The sequence below is a fragment of the Rousettus aegyptiacus genome, unplaced genomic scaffold (genome assembly GCF_014176215.1).
Source record: "Rousettus aegyptiacus isolate mRouAeg1 unplaced genomic scaffold, mRouAeg1.p scaffold_m13_p_6, whole genome shotgun sequence".
NCBI classification, from domain to species: domain Eukaryota; kingdom Metazoa; phylum Chordata; class Mammalia; order Chiroptera; family Pteropodidae; genus Rousettus; species Rousettus aegyptiacus.
The window spans coordinates 1896593-1915936 of record NW_023416309.1 but is presented as its reverse complement, the minus strand read 5'-3'; the positions used below and the strand labels follow the sequence as shown (position 1 = coordinate 1915936).

Here is a 19344-nt window from a genome sequence, read left to right as displayed (position 1 = left end):
TGTGTGTGTGGTCTGAGAAGAATAACAAAGGAAGAAGTGCTCTGGACAGAGTGTAACTTCTTCCTGGCCATCCCTCAGATCTTTAACAGGGACGAGGTTTAAGGAGCCTGCAGTGTCCCCTTCTCTCTTTCCCAGCCTCAGAAAGACCCAAGAACCAGCTGTCCCCAAGACAACTCCACTGGGACAAGAGACAAATAAACCTGAATTCCTTAGCTCTTCCTCTTTTTCTGCATCCACCCCTAAAAAGTTCACAACAAACCATAATAAGTTAACAAGGAACTATGTCGTGAGAAGAAGGAGGCCCAGAGCCACATCTAGGTTACAAAAAGCATCTTGAATTTGCAGAATATCAGAGATGATTATGTTCAATCACAAGTAGTGAAAGTTTTCTGAAATCATACACATGCACATATATACATATATAAATATGCAGAAAGGTCTAGATGTAGATAATTGGAATTTGGTAGTGGTAGGCTGAGGCTAAATCAGAAGCTCTCCTGTTGAATGAGAGACTAAATAGCATTACAGAATCTGGTATGAAACTTGGGAGTTCTGTTCTGCAATACCCCTTACTTCACAACTGCTTAGATCATATTGTCATTTTTACCTCCAGGTCTTGAACATTGTCTGGTGGGAAGTGTTAAGTACCTGTGAGTACTTCCATTTGTGTGTCCAGTCACACCCCCCTGCTCTTCCAGGAAACATACACTCATACTTCTATTTTACCTGTCCCTCTCAACAGTCTTCCTATCAGACATAAAATATGTTTGCATCTTTCTTCACTGCCTGACTCAATGACATTCTCCAACTCCATTTTCTTACCTCCCATTCATTCCTCAGCCCACTCTAATCCATTTCTGGCTCTAAACCTCCAGGATTTCAAACCTCCTATTATATTTGATATTATTGATCACTCTTTTTCTTTTTGAATCCCTCTTTCCTTCTACCTCCCTGGCATCTCCTTCACAGGCTCATTCTTCATGGCCACTCAATGCCAAAGTTCCTCAAGATTGGCTCTTGGCCTTTTTCTTTTCTTGCTCACTACCCTCTCTTTCTCAGGCCTAAGCTAAACCATTTACACCCAAAGCTTCAAGTCATCACCATCCATCAATGATTCATCTCTTATCTACCTGAGCCCAGCTCTGTTTACCCAACTGCCAACTTGGCATCTCTTTTGAGTAGATCAAACCTGCTCTCATGACCTTTCCACTCAATCCCTGTCCTCTTCCAAGATTCTAATCTCAGTGAACTAGCACCAACATCCCCCTTGGCCACAAGCAAGAAACCTATGGCTTTTTTCTTGCTACTCTCTTTTCTTCACTGCCCACCTAATTTATCACCAAGTTCTCTGGACTCCTATATGATCCTCAGATCTTTCCTCTTACTGTTTCCATGACCATCACTCTAGATCAAACTTCTACCATCTGCCATATAGACTATTCCTACATCTACTTGGCCTCCTTTCAACAAAGAAACTTTTCAAGATGCCATTCTGACCATGCCATCCCTTTTGCTGAAGCATGTTTGGGGCAGGGGCTTCTCATTCCACTTAGGATAAAGACAAGATTTTCAACATGGGTAGATGGCCGCACCGATTTTATTCTTTTCCAGTATTCCCAACTTTATCTCATAGCTCTTTCTCCCTTCTCCTTCCAACAGCAATGGCCTTTCCTTAATTTTCTTAATGCTCCCTCTTTTCACAGGACCCTTGTGCACCAAGTTATCTGTATTTGATATATTTTCTGCCTGGTTAAATCTATTCTCAGCTCAAGAGGCAGTTACTCAATTATTAATTTCTTTGCTTCATTAATTCCAACAATTGGTTTAATAATACTATATATCCATGTACACTGATCATTTTGCATTTGCTTATTGTTATTATTTACAGTGATTAAGTCTGTAAGTTCCATGGTGTTTTCAGTGGCAGCATAGTGCCTGGCACAGAATGGGCATGCAATAGATACTTATCAGACAAAGGAAATAAGGAAGTCTAAGAGGGGGTGAGAGGATGGGGAAAAAAATGAATGAATGAATGTTCACATTTAAGTTGCACTTCAAATCACTGGAAACAGGCCAGCCCAACATGACATGAGAAAATATCTACCTGAATTCACTCATTTATTCAACAAATATTTATGTTTGTTACTTATTCATTATTAAGAAAATGAACATGATTATGAACATATTTCATTTGGAAACCTTGAAAAAAATGCCCTTAATTTAAAAGAGAATCAATTCACCTTTTATTCCACAGTCCAGTGATGAACTATTGTTAAAATAATTTGGTATATTTCTTTCTAGGTTTTATCTATGTATGTATAGTATATAAGTAGGATCATTTTATGTATATAGACTTGCTTTTTTCCTCTTAATGATATGAACATTTTCTTGTGTTGTTAAGAATTCTTGAACACATCACATTTATATTGGTAGAATGCATTCTGTTGTCTGGAGGTATGTAATTTAGACACCTTCCCAAACCTTTGTTGGATAAGTAAGGGCTTGCCAATTTGTCATTTCTATAACTAACATAGACACGCTTTGTGGGGCCCAGGGTAAATAGGGTAATGCATGGGATCCAGCAGGAGGTGGACTTTGGGGAAAACAGAAGGCAGCTTTTTCAGGTGGCTGAAGAGAACATATATTTGCTTGTGGGTTGCCAGGCCTGGAGCAGGTGTCCTCACAATGTAACATATTGTCGGTAATGAGCTCTTCAGCTCTCAGGTGTGTGCCTACTCCACAGGCAGGTTTGGCATGAACACACTTGACCTACAAACCCTGGGGCCAAACAGCCCCCGGCCAGTTGCGTCTGGCCACGCGCTGCCACGTGCCAGAAGCACGGCTCCGCCTTCTCCGGCTCCCCGCCACGCCCCCCTCCGATGCTCTTCGAGGTTCTCCCAGGGCTCCTCCTCCAGGCGACCTCCGCAAGTCCTCCCGGCCCCAGAGTAGCTCCGCCCCCAGACCGCGGGCCCCCGCCCCCGCAATCCGGGCCCCCGGGCCGCCCCGCCCGGCGGGCTGCCTGCTTTGCGCAGGGGCGGTTTCCTACGCAATGACGTGAGCAGACGTGCGCAGTGACGGCTCGCGTCCCTGTTACTCAGCGGAGCGGCGGAGGCCGGGCGACGCGGCCCGGGGCGCAGAGGCGCGAGCAACGCTGGCTAACGGCTGTGGCGGCCGCCCGGACGGCGCCGGTGTTTGCCGGTGGGCTTCTCTGCGGTCGTGCACTGCGCTGCCGGGTGAGTGCGGCAGGCGCCGTGGGGCCGCGTCGGCCGGCGGCCCCGCCGTGTTTATGTTATTGCGCCGCCACCTTCTCAGCCGTGACCCCCTCCCCGGAGTGGGCGCGGGAGCGCGCGGGGGGCGCGCGACGGGCGGGGGCTGCGCGGGGGCTGCGCGGGAACAATAGCGGCCCGGAGGCGGGGGCGAGCTTGAGGGCGTGGGACTGCGGGACCCTTGCGCGGTTCGGCCGTCCGTTCTCTGTCCTCCGCCCCTGCTCCGCCCGTCGGTCCTCGCGCGTATCCCACGTCCACGTCGAAAGGGTAGAATGGACGGGGGTGGGTGGCAAGTTCTGAAACACTTCGACGAAGGTCGAGACTGAGGCGCCTGGGCGGCTCGCCGCACCCTGACTGTCTCCCCCAGAGGTGTGGGCAGCCGCAGGGAGAGCTCCCGTCACCCGGTCCCAGCGCCTGCCCGCCCTCCACGGGGACCGTGTTTTGTTCCTGGGTGGTTTCTTTGTGCTATCGTTCTGGGCGAACGCAGGCAGCAGCGCCGAAAAAGGCTGGGGTGGCCTTCAGCAGTGGGCTGCGAGGGTGAGCTCGGCCCGTGGCTTGGGCGGGATGTGTCCAGCTAGCTCGGCGCGAGCTTCAGTGGTCAGCGCACATTTCTCTCGAGGGTCACTCGCTGGTGACCTTTTGACTTTTTCACCCCGCCCTCTCATCTCTTTGTTTTACACTTGTATTCCCAATCCTTAGATGGTAAATCCAAGTCCATTTTAAAGTATTGCGATAAATACTTTTCATTTTAATTTCTAAAAGTTCCTCATCAGATGTTTACTGTGAACTTAACATGTGGACTGCAGAGTATCAGACAGTGTCCAGCGGCTACTATTTTTACCTCTGAAATTCAGTGATCTTTCCAGTAAAATTCTGGTCTTTCAGTCCATTGTTTTTTAACAGGTACTATTTTGGCTTTTAGAACATTTATTTCATTCATTTATTCATTCATTCATTATTTCAGCAACTTCACTGTTGCACCCTAATGGAGAGTTTGAAGGTAAAGAGAAATATCCTTTAATAAAGAGAATCTTTTGACTGAAATGTAATAGATATACTTTTAAATGAGGTGATTATATAAGTTATGTGCGTTAAGGAAGGTTCTGATACTCTGGGTCATTTTACTTTTTTTCAGTAGTAGATCGGTAAATTCTAGCGGAATGGTGTATTAGGAAGAGTTGGGTTTGGTCTAAATATACAATAGCTTTTATTTATTTCCAAATTTAATTTTCCGGTCTTACAGCCTTGTATATCCTTATAGTCATTTGTAATGTTTACCTCAGATTTTGCAGCTGTGAGTTAAGCCTAGGAGGTCAAATGCTGTCAGTGAACATGTTTAGTGCTGCGCCTGACAAAAGCAAGCAGTCAAAATGGAACTTCCTTAAGGATAGGCCTGTCTTGTATTTGTGTCTCCAGCACCTAGCCTGGAATGTAGTAAGTATTCAGTAAAAGATTGATGGAAAGCTCTTTACAATTGATAATATTTAAAATCAAGCCTTAAAAAAAACTAATGTTCTGTGTAAAGTTTCGTAAGCCTCATGCAAGCTGTCACTTTCAAATGGCTGTGATCTGTTCATATATATTATCTGTCATGACAGTAGTGGCTTTTGAATTACCTCAGTATCAATTTATTTATCACTGTTCGCTATTTAAAATAAAACTAAAATGTGTGTATGTGTCTGTGTGTATCTGTGTATCTTGTGTGCTCTCGCTTGCTTTCCCATACATATTTCAATAAGGGTCTAAAGCGATTGCATTTATCCTTTTGTGAATATTGAAAAGTTCCTGATAACTCCTTTAAGTGGAGAAGTTAGAACAAAGGAAACAAGCTGCATAAAAGTTTTCTTACAAATGTTTAATTTCTAATAATATTTTAGAATTGTTTGTTAAAAATGATTAATTTTAAATTATTCCTTGTACTAATACTATAGGTGAAGCAAATGGGCCTAAAACTCAAAATAATATCAGTTTATACAAGTTACATCTCATTTCCATTCATTACATAATATATTTTAGCATTTGTTTTGGCTAAGCAAGAATTTGCTGTGAGCTTAGTAAGATCTCATGTAGAGTCCTAATAGAAATGAGAAAATGACGCTTTATTAAAATGAGGGATGAAAATCTTGAGATAACAAACTTTTATTGCTTTACTTAGATATGGGGTGTCAGATTCTAATAAGGGTTATTGATACAAATTCTTTGGCAATAGTTCAGTGTTGGGCTACATGTCAAAAACAAGAGGTTTTTGTTTTGGTTTATAAATTCTGTTGGTTTTTTTAAATAACAGCATCATCGAGATATAATTTACATACTATAAATTTTACCCTTTCAGTAGTTTTTAATATATTTACAAAGTTATGCATTGATCAGCTAATTCCAGAACATTTTCATCACTCCAGGAAGAAATCCCCGTACCCACTAGCAGTCACTCCCCATTCCATTCTAAATTTTGTTTAAAGAAAGTAATATCACAGATTCTGTTAGTGAGTATATTCCGTTAGAGTTTGAAAAGAGCTCCTTTTAAGTGTCTTGGCACAGGAAACTATCTTTCATACTCCTTTAAATCTTAGGAGAAAGGCCACTTGGAAAGAAAATTAGTTTAGGAATAAATTTTGCCATAATTAATGAGGTTAGGATCTTAAATATTTGCTCAATGCCTGATATTATGGAAACGACCTTGTGAAGATACTTAATGCTCAGTGAAACAACGTGAAGTAATTTAAGTTACTAGTCACAAACTATCCTAATGGTGATTAAGAGGTTGTTCATAGAAAGCTAATTCTTGTTACTCTGCTTTGTCATTGAATTGAGTTTTAACATATTTTAGTCATCTAGAATGTTGAGATGCTTTATGGCACTTATAGAAGTATAAAATAATGTCTGAGATTAATATGCCAGTTCTCTAGTCGTCTCTGGTCAAGTCAGTGGTATGGATATTAGCCTTTCTGATTCATGCAGTGCAAGGAAGTCATTAGAGCCACATAGCTTTAGATATGAATCATTTGCCTATTTCAGTGAGCTGTGATACTTATTGTCTTAGTCATGAGCTCTTTACATGAATATTTAGAAGCTTTGTCTTATTCTAATATAGATTAACTTGAACTTTGATTTCAGAAATGAGTTTTCGGTCAACAGACTTTACCACCTAAAAGATGAAGGGAATATTGAAGTAAGACCTATTTTGTTACACAGGGCAGTAAGTAGAACTAGACCTGTTAAGGAATCAGGGCTGGATTGGCTTCTCAGTTCTGTCATCTGGACTTTGTCATCAACAAGCTCTAGAGCCTTAGACAAGTTCAACCTTTCTGGATTTAGAACTAACTAAGGCTGTTGGAATTCTTTTTTTTTTTTTTTTTTTTAATATATACTATAGTATAAAGGTTGTTCCACAGATGGATGGGTCTTCAGAAAACATATGGGAGCAAAAGGAGCCTTCAGAAACCTATGTCAAGAACAACAATAAACAACTTTGTAATTTTCAGAAGCAAATTGTTGAGAAACAAATATTTTCTGTAATAGTCATACTTTTAAAATAAAAGCTTCACTGTAAGCTAGGGGTTCTTTCAAGGGTTGATTTAATACGTTTCACAGCACCTTGTTTAGTATTTACTAACAAAACTGCTCTCAGAGATTTAGTGGAAGAATTTATTAGCCTCAAGAGCTTATGACCAGGGCTGAGACTTAAGGTATATCTAAACAGTGAATTTCTGTTCTTTTTCAAAAATATATGAGAGGTCTTCTCTCAAACTAACATCTACCCCAAATCTTTTGGCAGGCCACATTTCATTGAAATCCAGTTTGTAAAATCACGTGAGTATGCTGAGACCTTTTAGAAAAGTTATTAGCTGCCATTCTTTTTCAAGGTGGTAGGTTATATTACAAATACAGCAAATATAGTGTACGTGTGTGTGTGTGTGTGTGTGTGTGTGTGTGTCTCTCTCTCCTGTTACCCTTTGGGTAGTACATTCCTGTTTGGTTAAAATCTACCAATTCTTTAGAAAGAGCCCAATCTTAATAGTGATTGCTATCATGGACTTTAGGGTCAGCCCTGAGTTGTAATCTATGCTCCAAATCTAACTTTATGGTATAGGCTAGTTCAGTTATGTAACATTTTTTGTCCTGTTTTATTATCTATCAAATGAGAGTAATAGCACATAATCTCACAGGGTTGTGAGGTACTGCATGTATAGTGCCTGGAATGGTAGATGTAAGTACTCAGGAAATTTTAGTTATGTTTTCACTTATTATTTTTAACTTGGAACAAATCCAAAATTCCAAGTAAATTTAAAATCATTTTGATACATAGTATACATTTGAAATCTTCAGAATATGACAGTTGGAAATTTTCTAAAAGCATATATTAAAAGGAAATTATTTGCCACATTCTCTGATACAAAGTTATTTTGCCACTTTACTTTTCCCCACTGTATAGAATTGTCTAATCTTTCCTAGGTTTATTTTGATAGATATCCAAAGAAATGGTAATCTAGGAGCTGGGATTAGGTTTATCATGTACCTCCATTTGAAAAAAAAAAAAAATGGAATGCTCTCATCTTTTAAATTTAATCTTATTGGGATCTTTAATTCTATGTGAAGATTGCAAATTTGTCGCAGACCAGGTAAGCACAACAGTTCATTGAGCATTTTCTAGGGATCTAAAAAATGGGGAAGTTATTAGTACCATCTGGAAACATTATCTTTTGTCTGTTTTTCTAAGTTTTATGTATAGTGTTTCCATGGATAAATTGTTATATCAAATTTGCTTCTCCTTGAGAGTAATAGCACATAATCTCACAGGGTTGTGAGCAACTATGAAGTGACACTGGTTTTGCACAGGCAATATTTGTTGAGAAGCCACTCTGTACCAAACCAGGTATTAAGTAATGTGAGGGCCACAGGAAATAGAAGTCAATCTTTTCTTTCAGTGAGTATAATTCGATGGGAGATAAAGACAAACCTAAGTGTCTTAACACAAGGAACCAAATATTGCTAGGCATTTCATTAGGAATTTCTTTAGTCATCAGGCTTCATAGCTGGACATTGGGGCAATTGGAGACGTTTAAACCATGAATCTTTGATTGCTGAGAGGCTTAAGCCCTAACATTTCTGGAGACACTGGGGGGGGGGGGGGAACAAACCAGCCCTTCCTTTTAAAATATACTCACTAGATAAAACCACACACACACAAAATAAGATGTCTTTTTTCCTAATTTCTGCTTAAAATTGAGAATGTGGTGCAGATTAGTCAAAATCTAAATCATAAGAAAAAGCAAACCTTATGGTCACCTCATATACATTTTGGAACACAGCAACGTATCAAAATAAATATATGAAAAGTATGAAATGCAGATAATAGAAAAGATAGCACTCAAACACTTAACTTGAGTACTCAAACTCTTCTGTATTGAAGCTCTGAACCATTAAGACTAGATCTATGCTAGGAGCATTTTCTTAATCCTTTTTCTAGTATTAAGAAATGTGGGCTTCACTGCTTTCTGTTGCTGAGAGGCCCAATCCCCAACATATTTCTGGGGACACTAAAAAAGAAAAACAGCCAAGCACACCTGCTTTGATTGGCACAAGGCATCAAAAACATTATAGTGTTGCTGTTTCCTTAATGTTAATGGGAGTGAAAACTCACCATTCCTTGACTTGCTCCTAAGGAGACTCTCTCAAATACCATTTGGATCAACCAAAAATGAGATAAAGGAAAGTCACCACTGTATAGATTTCCTTATCACTTCAGAAAGGGTCATTTTATGGTCAAAACAAACAAGCAAAGTATCTGGCTTTGTTAATATTGAGAATGAAAAAGTTTTAGTGATTTTATTTACATTTAATTTAGCTTTTGACTAAGTTATATTCACTTTGATTTAGAATTCCGAAGGTTTAAAAAGATATACAGTAAAAAGTTTCATTTCCACTCTCTGCAGCCACTCAGTTCCTCTACATGGAATTGGTGTTAAGTTTCCTGGGAATCCTTCCAAAGATATTTCATGTACGTGCAAGTAAATACAGATATATAATTTATTGTCCAAAGTCCTTGGTCCAGATGTATTTCAGAATTAAGGTTTAGTTTTTGTTTCATTTTGTTTTGTTTCCTGGAGGGGAGGGGAGCTGTTGAAAAGTAATGTAAGTGCATCTGCTACATTATCCAAAATCCCTAGCAGGAGATAAATAGCATCCCATTATCAAACACATTATTATTTCTGTATTAAAAGCATAAATAGTATAATAAATAGGATAAAGTTTTACGTAATTTTTTGCCAGGTTTTTACACCAAAAAGGTTTATACTAAGCATTTAAAAAACTTTTGTTTTTTAGAGGTTTATGGATTTTAGATTGCCGAAGAGGGCTTGATTGTTTTACATGTATACTGTATGTCCTCTGCCCTCCCCCTCCCCTTTTTTATTTAAGTTGTTGCATGCCATGCACATATCCTTTACCTTTTGTTTTTAAGTTAACAATGTAACTTAGAGGTGAGTTCATATTAGTTATACCAGTATATAACTAGCATGCCTTTTTTTTGAGGGGCGGGGGACACCTTCATGGTTCTTAGTCAGTTTGGGCTGTTAATAACAAAATACCATGGACTGTGACTTAAATAATATACATTGATTTCTCACAGTTCTACAGTCTGAGAAGTCCCAAGATCAAGATGTCTAGAGATTTAGTTCCTGGTGAGGACTCTTCCTGACTTGCAGATGTCACCTCTTACTGTGTGTGCCCTTGCATGGAGAGAGGGAGTGTTCAGCTCTCTTTTTATGACATTTATCTCTTTTTGTAAATCTAATTACCTCCCCAAGTGTCTCCTCCAAATACCAGGGTTTAGGGTTTCAACATAGGAATTTTAGGAAAACACAAAAATTCAGTCCATAATGCCATTATAAGAGAGGGAGAGAGAGACCGACCTACCAAGACCTGTCCGTATCCCTTGTTTTCTATCTCTTTGATAGTCTTTCATAGGATTTATAGGATTTATTTTAAGTTAGGGGAACTACATGCTGATTTTTGGAAATATTTTTTCCAGTACACTCTTTGCCTTTTAAATTTGTTTATGATGGTTTTGTCATGCTGAGTTCTTTTTTCCCTTCAGTAGTTAAGCTTACCAGTCTTTACCGACTTCTAAGTTATAGTTCATAGTTAGAAAGTCTTTCACTAATTTAAGATTACATAAAAATTCTTAAATGTTATTTCTCTAATACTTTTTTAGTTTTTTTGTTCTCTTTTTATATTTTTAATTATTTTACTACTTTGGAATTTATTCTGGGATAAAGTAGAATGTATGAGTCCAACGTCCTCCTCCTCCTCTTCCTCCTCTTTCTTCTTTCTTCTTCTTTCTTCATCCTCGTCCCCGTCCTCCTCCTCCTTCCTCTTCTTCTTCCCCCTCCTCCTTCCCCTCCTTCTTTTTTCTCCTTCTCCTTCCCCTTCTTATTATTATTTCACCAGAAAACAAAGCAGTGGTCTCAACTGCATGTATTGAATAATCTATTTTTGTCTTACAGATTCAAAGTGCCATCTTTATAGTTTACTGAATTTCCATGTATATTTGGGCCCATTTCTGGTCCAATAATCCATCTGCCCATTTGAGAACCAAACCATCCTTTTTTAATTATTGTATTTTGTACTGCGTTTTTGTTGGTGCTAATTCTCTTTCATTTCTGTTCTTCATAATCTTTTCTGGCTTCTGTCTTATTTTATATAAACTTTTAGAATTAATCCATCTAGTCTAGTTACTGTTTCTGTTAGGATCACTTAATTTTTTATTTTGAAGTAAAACGTACATACAGTAAGGTGCACAAACCTTAAATTTATAGCCCAGTGAAATTTGCTTGTGTATACATCTACTTAGCCCCAAGATCAATATCTAGAACATTACTATTATATATCTTTTTTCCCCACCCCCACCATAACTTTTATCACATTGACTCAATTTGCTATTAAGATTTTCTTTGTATTTATAGAAGAATGGCAAGCTTTATGATAATGTGTCTTTCTATCCAAGAATATGGAAAACTTTACCTTTTCATTTGTTCTTGTCTCTTTTTGGATTCCTAATAGCAATTAAAGTTTTTTTGCTATTCATTTTATATATTTAAGTTTTTTTAATTTGTTTTTCTTGCTGTTAGAAATAGCATCTTCCATTTTGTCTTCTACCTGGTTGTATATAAATATTTGTTTATTTTGCATATTAATATTTGTATATTAAATAATCCCCCTTTTAAATTCTGTATTGTTTGTAATAGCTCTGTGGTTGATTTTTTATTTTTCAGGTATAAATCATGCCATTCTTTTTTTACTTAGTCTAATTTTACCTCTCCTCTGCCAACATTTACACCTCTAGTTTTTTCTCTTATCACATTGGTTGCGATGACTATTTAAACTTCTTCGTTTTCCTCTACAATGTGTAAAACAAGAACCATAACATCTGTGTACCTGCTTAATAAAGAATCTGAGTAATAAGTTATATCTGGGAGGGATTAGGGGAATAATTAGAGTAATGTGAAGTTTTCTTTCTAACATTAACGTAAATAAACTTGAATTATGGTTTTCAAAATGTCAAATAGACTGATCATTTAACAGTGACTGTAGAATTAGTAATTAACTTCTTTTGTCTCTAGTTGGTAATACATATAGGTTGCTTTCTACATGCATAGCACCCAGAGGCAATTTAAAGAAATATAACTTAGTCTCCTGCCTGGAAGCATATAATTAAGGTAGAGTATCAACCTATATAGAAGTGAAAAGTGAATTAATTTGGACAGTAAGGACTTATGCTTAGAACAATGGTCTTGGCAAAAATCTGCAAGTCAAGAAAGCATGGTGGTAGGTGAGGGAATAGAGGGAGTGAGTTTGGTTTGGGTGTTGGGTTTGAGGTAGCTCATCCTTATGAAATTATGTGGTATTTGGCTGAGATTCAGTAGGGATCTATCTCATTGTTCAGTGGAGATTTCATAGTTTATTTTCTGTTTCTTTCCTTATCCTCATCCCCCCAAAATCTGAGGCAGTTTACTACTCAGTGACTCACAGATTGTCAAATAAGCTAGAACTAAATCAGAACCAAGGGGAAACAAACCGGACTATCCTAATATAATAGCTAATGCTTATTAAGTGCTTATCGTGTAAGCACTGTTCTAGTGTTTTAAATATGTTAAATGGTTTAAATATCACACAACAACACTGTGATATAGGCAATTATGCTGGTATTCCCATTTCGATAGATGAGGAAGTAGGCACAGAGAGATAATGTGGGAAATTTTTGGTGATCTTGATGAGCTTTATTAAAGTGGAAAAAAAGAAACTAAACTGAAGTCAAAAAACATCAAATGAAAATTCTTTTTATTTTTCAATTAGAGATGACATTCAAATTTCAGGTATATAGCATAGTGGTAAATGAAAAATGGTTTTAAAAAAGGAATGAGAAACAAATCAAGACACAGTGTATGTAGACAACTTTTGTATGATTAGCTGTGAATGGAACAAAGAAGTGGGTTGGTAGGTAAAGGAAATGTGGAGTCCAGCCAGCAAAAAGAATATGCAGAAAAGGGGATGGAGATCAAAAGTAGAGAAAGAGGCGTTTGTTAGAGAGATGTCTTCCATCCAGTAGGAAGAAATGCAGAAATACCATGTGCCCTTGCAAGGAGGTTTGGTGGTTGGAAGATGAAGAATTATCCTCCTGACTTTCATCTTTTCCTGTGGTTTTTGTTTTCTCCATGAAGTATCATATTGGTATGGGCAGAGGGATATGGGAGTGTGGGAATTTGAAGCAGTTTGCCAGGAAATACTGATTATTAATTTAAGGTTTGAAGTATTTAAGGTGATATCAGCCAGCCTGGTTTTGTGATATTTTTATTTTTTGCCCCAGCATTATTTATTTGATGAGATATAAGCACAGATAAGGCAGATGGTTGGATTTCTCTAAGGTGAAGTTTTGCCAGGTGTATCAGTCAGAATTCCCCAGAGAAACAAAGAGAGTAGGAGATATATAAAGAAATTTCAGGGAATTTGCTTACATAATGATGGGGGCTGACAAGATGGAACTCTGTAGGGCAGGCTTGTAGGAAAAATCTTGGGTAAGAGCTGATGCTGCAGTCTTGAAGCAGCATTTCCTCTTTCTCAGGGAAACCTCAGTTTTGCTCTTAAGACCCTTCAACTGATTGAATGAGGCTCACCCACATTATTAATGATAATCTCCTTAAAGTCAACTGATTGTGGATATTAACCACATCTACAAAATACTTTCACAGCAATGCTTAGATTACTGTTTGATTAACAGGAATGTAGGCCATAAGTTAACACATGAAATTACTTCAGTATAAAAGAAGAAAAAGAGACAAGGGAAATGAGGGCTTTTTAAGCGGAATGTTCAGAGTGGTGGTGATGAATCATGAAGTCTAACAAGATGATAAATAGAAAGGAGGTAAGGATGGATAGAAAGGAAGTGGTAGCATCATTGTATTGGAAATTTCATTTAGAATTATAAATGAGAGGTTGCATAGGATGAAGTAAAATAAGAGTTGAATGTTGTGGTCAGAGTGGAATTCTTAAAATAGAGATTTGACAGGTTATAATAGTTTCTGGTGGTGATAATACCCAGGATGGCCTTGGGAGTGGGCTGCTGAGGTGGAATTGAGAGAAAAGTTTATGGAAATGAGGAGGCCAATGAATTAAAGAAGCTGAAGTATTCAAGGGATCAGTCCGTGTACATGAATGGTGAAGTCAGCAAATGGTGAGATGAGTAAGGGTACTTATTGTGACCTAGTTAATATCCTCAATCAATGAAGGAGAATTGGAGGGAGGGTAGATGATTATAAGGAGCGCAGTACAATCAGCTAAGTTTACTTGTCATGAATTAGGAATTTCAGAAGGCCTAGTAAAGTGTTTAAGAAAGATGGAAACTTGGGTAAAAGTTATACACGGCAGTGTGGCAATGAGAACTTGGAGAATGATAGATGACCAAGAAAAGATGGACTTTTTCTGGGATGTGAAGTGTGATGGGATTAGGCCTGATAATAGGAGAAGATGGGCATCAGTTCTACTAGAGGACTCTGTGGCAGTGTTTTTCAAATGGTCAGTCATGATCCATTAGTGGGTTGTAGAATGAATTTAGTGTTGCATTTTTAAATGAAACAAAATAGAAAATATCAGAGTGTATCATAAGTAATAAGGGTCTAAGAATTTTTTAACAGCTTTATTGAAATTTAATTTACATACAATTTCGCTTCACTTATTTAGTATATTCATGGCATAATGCAACCTACACCAAACTTTAGAACATTTTATCACTCCAGAAAGAAATTCCATACTCATTAGCCGTCACTACTCATTCTTGCTTGCTTGTGTGTGTGCGCGCGCACACACACGCACACGCACACACCCCCCTCCATTCGCCCCAGCCCACCACCAATCTGTGTTCCATCTCGGTAGATTTATCTGTTCCTGGCATTTCATATGAATGGAATCATACAGTATATAATGTTTTGTGACTGGCCAATTTCCTTTAGCATAATGTTGTCAAGGTTCATTCATCATGTAGCATGTAGTACTTCATTCCTTTTAATAATATTCCATTATATCATTCCTTTTTGTGCTTAAATATTCCATTGTATAGATATATCCCATTTTATTTATTCACTCTTCAGTTGATGGGCATTTGGCTATAATAAGTAATGCTACCACGAATATCTATGCACATGTTTTTGTAATATATATTTTCAGTTGTCTTGAGTATATAACCAGGATTGGAATTTCTGATCATATGGGTAATTCCATGATTAACATTTTGAGGAACTGCCAAGTTGTTTTTCAGAGTGGTTGCACCATTTTATGTTCACCACCAACAAAGTACAAAGAGTACAAAGGTTCCAATTTCTCCACATCCTGACAATGCTTGTTGTCTGTCTTTTGATATAGCATTCTTAACGTATATGAAGTGATATCTCATTGTGGTTTTGAGTCTCATTTCTCTAATGTCTGGTGGTGTTGATCATCTTTTTCATGTGCTTTATATATCTTGGAGGAAATGCTTATTCCGATCCTACACCTATTTTAAAAATTGGGTTATTTCTCTTATTAAGTTGTAAGTGTTTTTTGTATAGTCCAGAAACAAGTCCCTTTTCAGACATGTGATTTGCAAATATTTTTTGCTAGTTCTGGGGTGTCTTTTCAGTTTCTTGGTGGTATCATTCACAACACGAAAGATTTTAATTTTAGTAAAATTCATTTTATGTATTTGTTGTTGTTTGTACATTTGGTGTTTTATCTAAGAAACTATTGTCTGACTCAAGGATATGAAAGTGACTCCTGTGTTTTCTTCTAAGAATTTTATAATTTTAGCTCTTATATTTAAGAGCTAAATTCATTTGAGTTCATTTGCAATTCATTTGAGTTCATTTTTTTTGTGTATGTGTATGGTGTGAGGAAGGGATCTGACTTCATTATTTTGCATATGGATATGCAGTTGTCCTAACATTATTTTTTGAAAATATTGTGCTTTTTTTTTTTTTAATCGAACCGTCTTGTCATTCTTGTATTAAAAAGGAGGGAGATTCTGGACTCCCAGTTCTTTTCCGTAATCTCAATGACTGTCTTTATGCCAGTCACCTTGTCTTGATTACTGTACAGCTAAGAATTGTTTTTGGAATTTGTGTTTCAATGAAATTAAGTGTATTTATGTATACACACAAAGGTATGTATGTAGTAGGTTGTGAAATAAAATGCTTGAAAACCTCTGATTTGAGCTACAGTGGCTACCTGCTACAGTTGCCACTTTCTTGTGACTGACTTAGAGTGTCTTCCCTCTTGGGGAAAGTAACAGTAGGTAGGTTAGATCAGATGACCGATTTTTTTAAATTATTGGGGTGACATTGGTTAATAAAATCAATTAGATTTCAGGTGTTCAATAATAAATCATACATATATTGCATTGTGTGTTTACCATTTATATTTCCTTACCAGTTATATTTCCTTTCATCAACCTAATATTTGGCCCCCTTTACCCCTCTTCCTCTGGTAATCACTGATTCACTGTGCATGACCATGAGTCTGTTCGTTTGTCATGTTTGTTTGTTGCTTTTCCTTTTATATCTCACATATGAGTGAAGCCATATGGTTCTCAACTTTTTCTGTGGTGTTTTGCTTAGCATGATAATCTCAAGATCTATCTATGTTGTCACAAATGGCAGTATTTCATCTTATGGCTGAGTAATGTTCTGCTGTATGTACCATGTCTTCTTTATCCAGTCATCTACTAAAGAACATTTTGGTTGTTTCCATGTCTTGGCCACCATGAACAATTCTTTTTGGATGTGTGGCACAGCTGTAGGAATGCCTAAAGAATCAGAGGTGAATTTAAGCATTAGGAAATAAAGTATGATTTGAAAATTTGAAATTAGCACAGTTTTGTAATAGGTCATTTCTTCAGTGACTCACAATTAAAAAACATTATTTAAAAAATATTTTAAGCATGTCTGTATTGGATAACTTCATTATTTTGGTCCTCTGTGCTTTTCTGTAGGCTTTTGTGTCACTTAATTTTTTATTATGTTGTCTTGATCTCATATACCTGGATATGTTTTATTAAAACATTTTTAATGAAAAATTATAGCGATAATTTAAGTTTTAGGAATGATGTTATCTCCTGCCAGAAAGGATTCTTTTTTTTACTTTTGGTAGGTTAGCTAATGGCTCTAGCATGTTGGATCATCTTAATCCAGTCAGAGATGGAAATGTTTCGAAGATGGACTCTAGAATCTGCAAAGGCTTATTTTGTTTTCTTCTAGGGATAGTGATGCTTTGGGGTCCCAACATAAAACCAGAGGTTATTAGTTCCCCCATTGTCCTTCCCCCATACTTTGTTGGGCCTTTACCTCCAATATTTAAAACTCGCCTCTCCCCCCATCCTCCCCAGCTTTGTAGATCTGTGAAAAGTTCAGCGCAGCTTCTCAGCCACCTTTATGGAATTGATAGATGCACCTGAGAAAAAGAGCCCCAGATGCCTGCCTCATCTCTGAGTATTTCCTTACTTTCTAAGATGTTAACCTTCATTCTTTTTTCACTATCTTGTTAGCACTCCAATGCCTTCAAAGAGGTATCTAATTTTGCCTAAAGGAAGGGGACGTCCAGTGTTCCTCATTCCTCTCAGTAAGAAAATTTATCCTAATTCCCTAGTTCACCATTAAGCCTTTCGTTTGATGTTTTAGCATCTATTAATGAGCCTTGTTTAAAATAGTTATTTCATTTGGCCTTGCAAAATGATGCATTTCTAACCCTGTAATCCTTTTGGATCTATTGGCCAACTGCCCTCCATTACAACTGAAATTAAACTACAGGTTTTCCTGAAAAGATTAGTTAAATGCTTATTTTCTTTTGATATATTAACTCTTTAACTCTGAAAAACTCAACTCTGAGATCTGAATGCAATTTCAACTCTTAAAATTGATTACTAGTCATCTCCAATACTGGCAAATAACTTCATTTCTCTCTCTTTCAGTGTCACAGTTTTGTTTTGTTTCAGTGTTTTTATAATATCAGCAACTATTTCTCTAGTAGACTTATTGTTTTTAGAGATTTTAGATTTACAGCAAAAAAAAAATGAGAACATATTACAGATAATTCCCATATACCTTACAGTTTCTCCTATTATCAACATCCTACATTGTTATGATATATTACAATTAGTGGGCTAATATTGATACATTATTATTAACTGAAGTAAGTAGTTTATTCAGCTTTCCTTAGCTTTTATCTAATCTCCTTTTTCTGTTTCAGGTATCCCATCTAGGGTACCACATTACGTTTAGTTGCCATTTCTCCTTAGGGTCTTCTTGGCTTTTGAGTTTCCCAGTCTTTGAATGTTTTTGATGACCTTGACAGTTTAGAGGAATATTTTGTAGTATCCCCTTTATTGGAATTTGTCTGATGGTTTCCTCATTTTTAGACTATGGTTAAAAGTTTTTGGGGAAACGATCACAAGGTAAAGTGCCATATTCATTACATCATATCAAGAGTACCTACTATTTACATAATTTATGATTATAGTAGATTTCACTACTATAAAGTTACTCCCCCTGCCCTGCCTTTCCCTGCTGTACTCTTTAGAAGCAGTCATCATGCAGCCTACACTTAAGTAGTAAGAAGTTATGCTCTTCCCTCTTGATAGTGAAGAACATGAATTATTTGGAATCCTTATGCATGAGAGATTTGTCTCTTCTTCCATTTATTAATTTTTCAGTTAATGTCAGTATAGATTCATGGGTATTTATTTTATACTTTGGGTTATAATCCAATACTATATTTTGTTGCTCAACTTTTCCACCTTTGGCCTTTTGAGAGATCTTTCAGTTGGCTTCTGTGCCTCTTTTGACAGACATACTTCTGTCAAAGTAGGTGTTTTTTTTGTGTCAGTTTTTGAGGGCTTCCTTAATCTCTGATATAACATGAGGTGCTCCTAGTTCATCTTGTAGATTTATTTTCTGGCCCAGTCCTGAAGTGAGCCATTTTCCAAAGAGCCCTGTTTCCTTTTTTTTGGAGAATGGTGTTAGAAACCAAGATCTGGGTGCTAGTTGTGCTTGTTGCTAATGAGATGTAGTTCCTTTTAGGCATTCTCAACAGCAAAGGAATGTGTATATATTAGCACATATATATAAATATGTGTCTGTACATATGTCTATAAATATTTCTGTGCGTAACCATCTGTGTCTATATTAAGCCAAATGTTAGTTAACTGCCTTCACTTCTAATTCATTACCATGGGGATCATTCTGGCATCCTCTCCTTACTGATCAGTAAATTTCCTCCAACAGTGAAAACCTGCCTTCCACCATATGCCATTTACTCAACACCAGTATGTATATATGTGTAGCAGTATCAGAATTATTAACCCATATCTAAATGAACATAACTGTATCAACTAGGAATTTTTTTGGTCACTTCTTTGGGAATTCTTACATATATAATCATGACAGCCGCAAACAAAAACAGTTTTACTTATTTCATAATCTGTATACCTTTTATTTTCTCTTGTCTTACTGAAGTAGTTAGAACTTCCAGTATGATATTGAATAGGAGTGGTGAGAGG

The 19344-nt window shown here is 37.3% G+C and overlaps 1 protein-coding gene across 5 annotated transcripts in view; it reads left to right on the top strand.

The window, feature by feature from the left end:
* Positions 1-3083: 3083 nt before the first annotated feature.
* Positions 3084-19344, top strand: part of MAPK8 (mitogen-activated protein kinase 8) — a 92425-nt gene continuing 76164 nt past the window's right edge. For 4 of the 5 annotated variants that reach the window (XM_016142853.2, XM_036223002.1, XM_036223001.1 and 1 more), the window contains exon 1: positions 3084-3233. The gene's annotated coding sequence lies outside the window, so the exon portion shown is untranslated. Of the gene's footprint in view, positions 3234-9244; positions 9265-19344 lie in introns of those variants that run through there. The other variant, XM_016142851.2, reaches the window with a different exon arrangement.